We start from the raw sequence: 11,656 nt of genomic DNA on the forward strand, positions 1-11,656 counted from the left end.
AAATAAAAATAAATTTATTAACATTAGTACGAAGCAATTTAATCCTAGGACCTCAGTGTAAATAATTTCACCAATATTGTCTTTGCTATAAAATTAGTTAAACCCCATTAAGATTTTATCTAATTTTTCACTAGAGAAAAAAAAGGTCAAATCTTGAACTACAATGGACACTTCAGTTGAATCTACAGTTTTTAAATTTAGACCATGTCTACATTATTTCCAAAGTGCAACATCTAGTTGAGCACAACTGAATTTGAACAAATGTGCTTGGAACTAAAACACCTATATTAGAAGACATTTTTACTATCCTAATTTAATTACCTAATTTCTACTCCTTCACCACCTTCATCAAAAGCCAAATAACTATGTTCCCTTTTTGTGCAACAATTTACAAAAGCTACAATTTTTCTATTCTTCCCCATTTCCTGCCTCTTGGTCCCTGATTATTGAATTATATATTTTAAACTCAATTCTCATAATCTAAACTGTGAGGAACCTCTGAACTTCTCTCTGTATTGGCAGTTTAAGTAGAAAAAACATTCTGTCAGCAAACTTTATGCACCATGCTGAGAGTACAAGCATAGATAAACCCAAGTCTATTGGCATCTCCAATGAAATGCTCTGATTATGAGATCATATTTTATATGTAGAATACAAATTGTCCCTTTTGTCTAGACCTCTTTTTAGAATGGCCTCCAAGATACCACCAGCATACTTTCATGATTTTGAAACTTCAGGCATCAGACCATTATCAGTTTTTCTTAGTGGTTTTACCTTGGAGTTAAGTCCAAAAAAGTCGGTTTAGATGATATATCAACACATTGTAAAATCACATTTCTGTCATGTCTTATATCTGAGGCCAAAAAAAGAATCTCCAGGTGAAGTAGACACCTTGTCCGTGGTTCATTAGAATCCTTTCATGAACCTACAATTTTTCTCATCCAATTATTCCTTCAGTTCTTGGTCTTTGGTACAAAAGAAATTCTTTTCTCTTTCTTGAGATCCTGACTTTGATTCTGAGGTTCAACACAGGGGATGAAGTTGTTTCCTGCTGGGGAGACTGTTTCTATCTTGATAGGAGTTCCCTCTGACCCTGTCTCTGACCTTAACATGATATCAATGTTGGTAGTCATCAAGTGTATTCATGAAGTGTCTTCTATTCCCATTTGGTTGCAGGCTTTCAGCCAGTACACACTAATGATCCATGTCCTTCTTGGGTAGACTTCTGTCAGCCACATGTATCTCTTCTCCTTCCAAGGAATCACTTGGTCTAGAGCCTGTGCAAATGGTTCCGTTTTCATGAATCTCTGGCATTTTGCAGCAACCATGCCACTTCTGCTATTTCCTGTCCCTCCCTACCACTTCATTTTGTGGCTGTTTCCACTTCCTCTGCCTCTTTCCAAACTGTGTGGTTGTCAATTCTTCTTCTTTCTGCTCTTTCTTGTGCAACATTTTCTTCTTTTCATTATTGGTCCCAGATGGAAAAGTATTCTTTTTCTTTTCTCCTCCCTCCACTTTTCAATTTCCTGTGGAGTTTATAATTTTAACTGCTTGGCACCGGGAACATGCATATTTTTCCTGTTAATCTGAACAATATTCTCATGAGCACTAAAAGTAAAGTTATCAACTGAGCATGTTCTATGCAGAGAAATGTACCCATATTTTTTCCTTAATTTTAAAGTCATGATTACAATGACCATAAAATGGGTATAAATTAGTTCCTTATTTTTCTTTTGTTTATATTTTATTCTTTATTAATTTTTTAAAATTTCTATTTGGTTCATCATGTTTTTTTCTTGGGGAAATCATAATTTCTGCCTGGCTTTTGATACCAGTATCACTGCTAAGGATTGAACCTTCTTAGCCCTGATATGTCACTCAGGACCACCCAAAGCCAGGTAGAAAACCCAGAAATTCTCCAGTAAAAGTAGGAGTGAAGTGGGGGAAGGGAAGGCAGCAAAATGGATGGTGGGGGTGGCAGAGGAGGAAGCATCCAAGATGTCCAGTCTGTAGACTGATAATTCCAAGAGCATAAGCACTAGGGGTGTTGCCCAGGCATAGAGTACCAAACAAATGGGTCCATGAAAATAGGTGGGATATTTTATCAGAGACAGTGAGGAAAGAGTCTAGGCATTTTCTTTTATTTTCTCCTATGTCTAGTAATCTCTCCCTCCTCAATTCTAACTATTGAATTCTCTGGCTTCTTTAAGTCCCATAGAAAATAATATCTATTACAGAAGACTTTTCCAACCTTTTTTATCTTCTCTGTCAATTATTTCCTATGTATTCTGCATATGATGTTTTCTTTGTCCTGCATATTTGTTTCCTTGTTATTTTTTCTATTAAATCACAAGCTCTTTGAGGGCATAAGATATGTTTTCCCTTTTTTAATATCACCATCACACAGCATAGTGCCTGACACATAGTAGATGCTTAATAAATGTTGATTAACTGATTGAAAGAATTGTATTGAATAATAGTAGCTTAAATGATTTGTCCAGGATCACAAAGTCAGTATGTCAGAAGTAAATTTTGAATCCATCAAGACTTCCCAACCTTTGAAATCAACAGTCTGACCACTGTATTAAAAATTTAAGGACACTTAAATAAATTATTAAATGCATACAAATATATTTTTGAAAACATTTCCCTTAAAAACAAAGATCATGACAAAACATATTGTCTAAATTATTGAGGTGGGACCAAAAAGAATCTGTAGATTATATTAAATTATGATTCAAAAATCAATTTCCAAAATGACAACAACATAATATGAATAGGATTATTGTTCAGTGTTCATCCTAATTTGTTAAGAGGATTAATGAATTGGGTTTAAGTGAGGCAAAGTTACACAAAGTCATCAGCCTCACTCTGTTATTCCACTTTCCAATTGTGAAATTCTGCCTTTTAAATTGTTATTTTCTTGCCAGATCTCTTCCATCTTTCTCATAATCTCAGATTTGAACTCTTCAAGACCTTATGACCTGTTTTCATTTTTTTGGGAAGGTTTGGATATGGTTACTTGTTTGTTCTCCTCTGCTGTTTGCTCTGTTTGGATTTTTTCTCTGTAAAAGTTGTTGAGTGTTAAAGGTTTCTTCTTGATCTTTCTCATCTGGGATTTCTGAGGCTGGCTTGCCATTTTTAGCCCAGCAGCCTCTCAGCTTTATCCTCATACCCAGGGTCTGTCTGCACTCTTTTAAGCTCCTGAGGTCTCAGGTCTATTTGTTCTCTGGTTCAAGCCTCCTGGTGGTCCCCTTGCTTGTTCCTCTGCTTGAAGCTCCTTTAAGAGTCTCAGGACACTGCTTCCACAGTTATGCACCCCTCTGCACTGGGTCCCCACTCAAGGTCTGCGCCTGCTCTCAGGATCCGCCTCTGTGCCTGTGCTCAGGGTATGTGTTCAAAGTCAGCGGGTTCTTTAGCCTCTTGGGGTCTTAAGCCTTGTTGCTCTCAGGAGCAGGCTCTGGTGAGCTGCCAAGGACTTAAGGAGTGCCCCAAGCTCCCTCTAACTCTTGTGGGCAGGTTTTGGCACTGTAGGTGGTCTGGGGTTGGGGAGGGGGTTGCTCAGCTCGAGTTTTAGTGAGAGCTATTTCACCCCTTTATAGCATGGAAATGCCCCGATTCCACGTACCTTCAATGTTGCGCCCTATTGTGGGGTCCCTTCACTCCTCTGGATTTGTTTTTATGTCTTCTTGAGGAGTCCTGTATGTGTGGATTAGGAGAGGTTAAGAAGCTGCTTTTTACTCTGCCACCATCTTAACCTGGAAGTCTCCTCACTCTGTTATTCCAGATATATCAAATGCAGTGACAAGACAAAAGTCAGGACTACTGGAGATGGTCCAAGATGAAATGGAAGATCATGATGTCTTTGATGTCTGAACAAGCTCTAAACATTCCATGAAACCTGATTCAGCTGTTTTCATGGCTGATGGAACAAATCATTCCCTTCTGCCCACTGAGTTACCCTCAACCTGCCTACCAAGACAACTTACCAAACTGTGGCTGCTCTGCCATTAAAGCTTTTTGGAGCCACAGGTGAGAGTTGGGTGACAGGTGGACCCAAAATTTTGGGTGAGCAGCCCAGAAAAGGCTTGGTAAAATCTCACACAGAGGTGCAAGTCCTCCCTGAACACCTCATACATTTAATTTTTTTAAAAAAATATATAAATAGAACATATAATGTGAGAAAACAAAAAGAAAAGATCAAGTGGAGAAAGTAATATTTTATGTTCATTTTTTAAAAATTATGAACAAAAAATATCCTCTGTTCTTGCCAATCTCACAGCAGCACACTATTTATCCTCTCATTAAAATTGTACCCTTTGTCATGATCCCATCACATCTCATATGTTAAGTGTTGTTGAACTGAGTCAGTGCTCAATTGGAGATCATCAAGAAACACATTTTCAATGGGACACAGGGGGCACACAATGTTGCTGCCTTTTCAGTCAGAGAAAATTTGTTTAAATCACCTGAAATATTTTCTATCCAACTATTGGATAGAATATGCTTGTTCTGTGATAGTTCTGTGACTTGTTCTGTGACTAGAGTTTTTTAATATTTATTAAATATTGGTGGATTTGTTCCACCTATGTTTCCAAAATTACATTAGGTCAGTATTTTCTTATTTTAGAACAAGGACCAAGGCTATGTTAACTGCTTAAACAAAGATATAACATGAACTAACCAGGACAAGTAAAAGAAAACTTGCATTTCTATTCTTTATATACAATTAATGTAAATGGAAAGAAGAGGTGAATTCACTGCAATTTATGGATTATTAATCATCTCCAATCAGTTCATGTTTATAATTTTAAAAGTAGCTACAAATGACATCTGATTTATTGTTACACATTTTTAACAAAGTGATTTTGCCCTTAACTTTCACAACACTGTAATTACTGAAAAGAAAGGAGAAAAGAGATCTAGTGACTTGAACAAAGTCACATAGGTAGTTTTCTCTGATCTTTGCTTTCTATGGAAAAAGGCAAATGTAGAAAGAAAAACTCTACCCTGTTAAGAGTTATCTATATAGATGTAGTATAATGATGGGTTTCAAGGAAGTATACAATTTTGCTCCTTTCTTTAAATTTTGATGTCCTGCTAATAAGTGGTTTAAATGGTCACATGAGTTAGCAGCCTTAGGACTTCCCCTGTGAATTAATTAGTATTGCAAGTTTTCATACAGACCAAAGAATAGATAGTGAGCCAATAACATAAACAAAATTAACACCAAAATTCAGCTATACTGTGAATAACTGAAATACTCCATCTTGTCCCTGAAGAAGACTTCATAAAACTTGATCAAAAAGTGATATACTATGGTAAAATTGAATGTAATGGACCTCTGTACCAGCAGCAATACAGTGACCCAGGACAATTCAGAGGGATTTATGGTAAAGAACGCTGCCCACATTCAGAGGAAGGACTGCAGGAGAGGAAACATATAAGAAAAACAACTGCTTGAATGCATGGGTCGGGGTGGACATGATTGAGGGTGTGGACTCGAAACTACCACACCAATGCAACTACCAACAATTTGGAAATACGTCTTGATCAAGGACACATGACAAAACTAGTGGAAATGTGCATAGGCCATGGGTGGGGGGAGTGCGGGGGGCGAAGGGGAAAGTAAGAGCATGAATCATGTAACCATGTTAAAAATGAATATTAATAAATGTTTAAAAAAAAGTAGTAGAAAATAGTTTTAGATGTAACTTTCAGAGAAAGTTGTATTAGTTTATTCTGGTGAATGCTTCTTTATTAAAATAAAGGATTTAATGGATGGGAAAAGTAATTGTATTTTTGAAAAAATGACATCAAAAAGACACCAATTTTTAATAATATATAAACAATCTCTGTTATTGTGACCCTCTAAGTTATCTAGAAGCAATTGCATAAATTTGATAAATTTTTTAAAATTTTAGTTTTTAGAAAAAAATTTTTTTTCCCATGGGTACATGATTCATAATCTTACTCTCCCCCACCAACATCCTTCCCCACTGTAGCTACCACACATTTCCACTGGTTTCTTCATGTGGCATTGATCAAAACCTATTTCTATATTATTGATAGTTGTACTAGGGTGGTCATTTATAATTTACATCCCAAATCATGTCCACATCAACACATGTGTCCAAGTAGTTGTTTTTCTTCTGTGTTTCCACTCCTGGGTCATTGCATTGCTGCTAGCACAGAAGTCCATTGCATTTAATTTTACCACAGTGTATTAGTCTCTGTGTACAATATTCTTCTGGCTCTGCTCCTTTCACTCTGCATCAATTCCTGGAGTTCATTCCAGTTCACATGGAATTCCACCAGTTTATTATTCCTTTGAGCACAATAGTATATCATCACCAAAAGATATCATAATTTGTTCAGCCATTCCCAATTCAAATGACATTCTCTCATTTTCCAATTTTTTGCCACCACAAAGAACATGGCTATGAATATTTTTGTACAAGTCTTTATCCTTATTATCTCTTTGGGATATAATGCAAGCAGTGCTATGGCTGGATCAAAAGTCAGATTGTCTTTTAAAGCCCTTTGAGGATCATTCCGAATTGCCATCCAGAATGGTTGGATCAGTCCACAACTCCTCCAGCAATGCATTAGTGTCCCAATTTTGCAACATCCCCTCCAACATTCATTGCTCTCCCCTGCTGTTATTTTAGCCAATCTGCTAGGTGTGAGGTGATACTTCACAGTTGTTTTAATTTGCATTTCTCTAATTATTAGAGATTTAGAACACTTTCTCATGTGCTTATTAATACTTTTGATTTCTTTATCTGCAAATTGCCTATTCATGTCCCTTGCACATTTATCGATTGGGGGATGGTTTGAATTTTTTGTATAATTGATTTAGCTCCTTGTATATTTGAGTAATTAGACCTTTGTCTGAGTTTTTTTGTTATAAAGATTTTTTTCCCCAATTTGTTGCTTCCCTTCTAATTTCAGTAGCATTGGTTTTGTCTGTACAAAACCTTTTTAATTTTAGGTAATCAAAATTATTTATTTTACCTTTTGGAATTTTTTCTAGCTCTTACTTAGTTTTAAATGTCTTTCCTTTGCCAGAGATCTAACTGGTATACTATTCCAATCTTGCCTAATTTTCTTATAATTTCCTTCTTTATATTCAAGTCATTTACCCATTCTGAGTTTATCTTGGTATAGGGTATGTGATGTTGATTTAGACCCAGTCTCTTACATATTGTTTTCCAATTTTCCCAGTAGTTTTTGTCAAATAGTGGATTTTTGTCCCAAAAGTTGGGCTCTTTGGGTTTACTGTCTTGCTGACATCACTTACCCCAAGTCTATTCCACTGATCCTCCCTTCTATCTCTTAACCAGTACCATATTTTTTTGATGATAACTGCTCTTTATAGTATAGTTTACTATCTGTTACTGCTAAGCTACCTTCCTTCACATTTTTTTCACTATTTCACTTGATAATCTTGATATTCTGTTCTTCCAAATGAAATTTGCTATAGTTTTTTCTAATTCAGTAAAAAAAGATATTTGGTAGTTTGATAGGTATGGCATTAAATATGTAAATTAATTTGGGTAGAATGGTCATTTTTATTATGTTAGCTCATCCTACCCATGAGCAATCAATGTTTTTCCAACTGTTTAGATATAGTTTTAATTGTTTGGAAAGTGTTTTGTAGTTATGTTCATATAATTTCTGTGTTTGTTTTGGTAGAAAGATTCCTAACAATTTAATATTGTCTAGGTTGATTTTAAATGGTGTTTCTCTTTCTAACTCTTGTTGTGATGTGTTGGAAATATATAGAAATGTTGATGATTTATGTGCATTTATTTTGTATCCTACAACTTTGCTAAAATTGTTGATTATTTCTACTAGCTTGTTAGTTGATTCTCTAGGATTTTTAAAGAAGACCATCATATCATCTGTAAAGAGTGATAGCTTAGTCTCCTTATTGCCTATTTTAATACCTTCAATTTCTTTTTCTTCTCTAATTGCAATTGCTAATGTTTCTAGTAATATGTTAAATTATAGAGGTGATAATGGGTATCCTTGTTTCAAGCCTGATCTTATTGGGAAGGCTTCTAATTTTCCCCTTTGCAAATGATGCTTGTTGATGGTTTTAGATATATACTATTTATTATTTTTAGGAAAGACCCTTCTATTCCTATGCTTTCTAGTGTTTTCAATAGGAATGATTGTTGTATTTTGTCAAAAGTGTTTTCAGCATCTATTGAGATAATCATGTGATTTTCGTTTGTTAAATTGTTGATATGGTCAATTACGTGAATGGTTTTCCTAATATTGAACTATCTTTGCATTCCTGGTATAAATCTCACCTGATCATGATGGATAAAGCTCATGATCACCTGCTGGAGTCTTTTTGCTAGTATTCTATTTAAGATTTTTGCATCTATGTTCATTAGGGAGATTGGTCTGTAATTTTCTTTCTCTGTTTTTGATCAATCTGGCTTTGGAATCAGTACCATATTTCTGTCATAAAAGGAATTTGGTAGGACTCCTTCTTTGTTTATTATATCAAATAATTTGTATAGCATTGGGATTAGTTGTTCTTTGAATGTTTGATAGAATTCACTTGTGAATCCATCAGGCCCTGGTGATTTTTTCTTTGGGAGTTCTTTGATTGCTTGTTCAATTTCTTTTTCTGATATGGGATAATTTAGGTATTCTATTTCTTCTGCTGTTAATCTAGGCAATTTATATTTTTGTAAATATTCATCCATATCACCTAGATTGCTATATTTATTGCCATATGATTGGGCAAAATAGTTTTTAATGATTGCCTTAATTTCCTCTTCATTAGAGGTAAGGTCCTCCTTTTCATCTTTGATACTGTTAATTTTGTTTTCTTCTTTCCTTTTTTTATTAGATTGACCAGTACTTTGTCTATTTTATCTGTTTTTTTTCAAAATACAGCTTCTAGTCTCATTCATTAATTCAATAGTTCTTTTATTCTCGATTTTACTAATTTCTCCCTTGATTTTTAGTATTTCTAATTTAGTTTTCATATGGGGATTTTTCATTTGTTTGCTTTCTACTTTTATATGTTGCATGTCCAATTCATTAACTTCTGCCCTCCCTAATTTGTTCATATATGCACTCAATGATATAAATTTTCCCCTTAGAACTGCTTTGGCTGCATCCTATATGTTTTGGTAAGAAGTGTCATCCTTTTCATTGCCTTCTATGAAATTGTTATTTGTTTATATGATTTTTCTATAACTAAGTTATTTTGGAGAGCCATATTATTTAATTTCCAATTAGTTTTTGGTTTGCCTCTCCATGTATCCTTGCTAATAACTATTTTATTACATTATGATCTTATAAGGTTGCATTTGTTATTTCTGCTTTTTTGCATTTGTTTGCCATATTTCTATGATTTAGTACATGGTCAATCTTTGTGAATATATCATGTGCTGCTGAAAAGAAGGTGTATTCCTTTTAGTCACTACTGATTTTTCTTCAGATATCTATTTACTCTAATTTTTCTGGGGTTTCATTCACCTCTCTTATCTCTTCCTTATATATTTTTTGGTTTGATTTATCTAGATCTGATAGAGGAGTGTTTAGGTCCCACACTAATGTAGCTTTGCTATCCATTTCGTTCTTGAGCTCCTCTAACTTCTCCTTTAGAAATCTGGATGCTATAATATCAGTGCATACATGTTGAGTACTGATATTTCTTCATTGTTTATATTATTACATTATTGTCTTTTATCAGGATGTAATTACCTTCCCTATCTCTTTTAACCAAATCTATTTTTAATTTGGCTCAGTCAGAAATCATTATTATAATTCCTGCCTTCTTTTTCTTAGCTGAAACCTAATAGATTTTGCTCCAGCCTTTCATTTTTATTCTATGTATATCTGCCTGTCTCATGTGTGTTTCTTGTAGACAACATATGGTAGGATTTTGGTTTCTAATCCATTCTGCTATTTGATTCCATTTTATGGGTGAGTTTATCCCATTCACATTCAGAGTTATAATTATCAACTATGTATTCCCAGATATTTTGATTCTCTCTCCCTGTCCTGACCTTTCTTCTTTCATTATTTCCTTCTATACCAGTGTTTTGTTTTTAATCAGTCCATTGATCCCCTCCCTTATTGTGCTTCCCTTTCTCCCTTATCCCTTCTTATTCTCCTCTTATTCTTCTTTAGTTTTTTAAAATTGTAATATTGACTAATTTTAATATTTAATATTGAATTTAATATAAGTATTTAAAATTGAATAAGTTTAATATTTAATATTAATTTTAACATTGACTAATTTTCTCATCACTTAAGGCAGTTACTTCCTTACCTTAAATGCTACCTTAAAAATTCCCCAAATCACTTTGGATAGAACAATTTCCATTTGGCAACAAATTAATATTGACTTTCTTTTTAAAATTACTCCTGAGAAAGAAGTTAAGTTCAAAGACAAAGGTTAGTGAAAAGAGTGTGCTGTTTTCAGCTTTGGGTGATTGTATACAGAGTTCCTCTGTTGTATTATTTTCATAATTATTTAGAAAGAAATTGATAAACCTGTCTACTTCTACATTGTTGAAAGAGAGGAAGGGACACGTCAAACAAAAAAGCTAAAAGATTGTACAGGTTTATCAGTTTAGTAACTCTCAGGGTCCACTCAAAAGGGCATATGTCAAACCCAAGTCCTAAAGAAAAAGGATAGAACAAAACATTGAACTACTTAAAAAGAGAAAACTTGAAACACATGAGCCTTCATTCATCAGGTGTGACAGGTTTTTCATACTTCTCTTTATAAAATAATTGTAAATTTAAACCAGCAGTGAGTAGGCACATTTTGCTGAAGAAAAATAAAATATATTTATTCCAAAGCAAGAGATGATTACCATGTGTGGCACATGAGGATCTTACAGGTTGTTAACAATACCACAAAACTATGGATTCAAGAGGTTATTTGGAGCACTGTCAGAGTGGCAGATAGATAAGTGCTCTTCAAAAAAAGATAAAATATCCCACAATAAAGAAATATTGAACAAAAGCAGTAATGGCTCTTCATGGTGAGTCAACTTCAGTTTGTAACAGTTTGATTACTTCACTATTATCTTCACTTGATAAATTAAATCTAGATTCTATAAAAGGTCTCATATAGAGGCCCAGGGCACTTATTATTAAATGTTATATTTTTCTAGACTTTAATCAATGGAACAACTGCAGGATGCACACTTTTCACATATAGTACTAAGCACAAATCTCAGAAAAGAGGTGGGAATGAGAACTATTCCCCCACTGTTCTCTCCCTCCCACATCTAAATCTGGTGCTTATATTGTTAGTACACAAAGATATAAATGAATTCTATCTTTACATTTATTCACAAAGCAGTGTCACTTGCCTTCTTATGATTCCTTGACTCCCAGGATGAGACATTTTCACTGTCTCTTCCTCATGTTTGAAATACTCTCCCTCCTCATCTCTACTTCCTAGCTTCTTTGGCTTCTACCAAGACCCACCTAAAACCTTACTATATATATGTAGATTTCCCTGATTCATAGTAGAGTTTTCACTCCATTGATTATTTCTACTTTATTATGTACATAGCCTATTTGTATATGATTGCATATTATCTCCCCTGTTAGACTATGAGTTTCTTGAAAACACAAACTATCTTTTCCCATTCTTTGTATACCC

General features: G+C 34.3%; 1 pseudogene; it reads right to left on the minus strand.

The window, feature by feature from the left end:
* Window positions 1-717: 717 nt before the first annotated feature.
* LOC123252781 lies at window positions 718-1,993 on the minus strand (annotated as a pseudogene).
* Window positions 1,994-11,656: the final 9,663 nt, after the last annotated feature.

The sequence above is a fragment of the Gracilinanus agilis genome, chromosome 1 (genome assembly GCF_016433145.1).
Source record: "Gracilinanus agilis isolate LMUSP501 chromosome 1, AgileGrace, whole genome shotgun sequence".
Lineage (NCBI taxonomy): Eukaryota > Metazoa > Chordata > Mammalia > Didelphimorphia > Didelphidae > Gracilinanus > Gracilinanus agilis.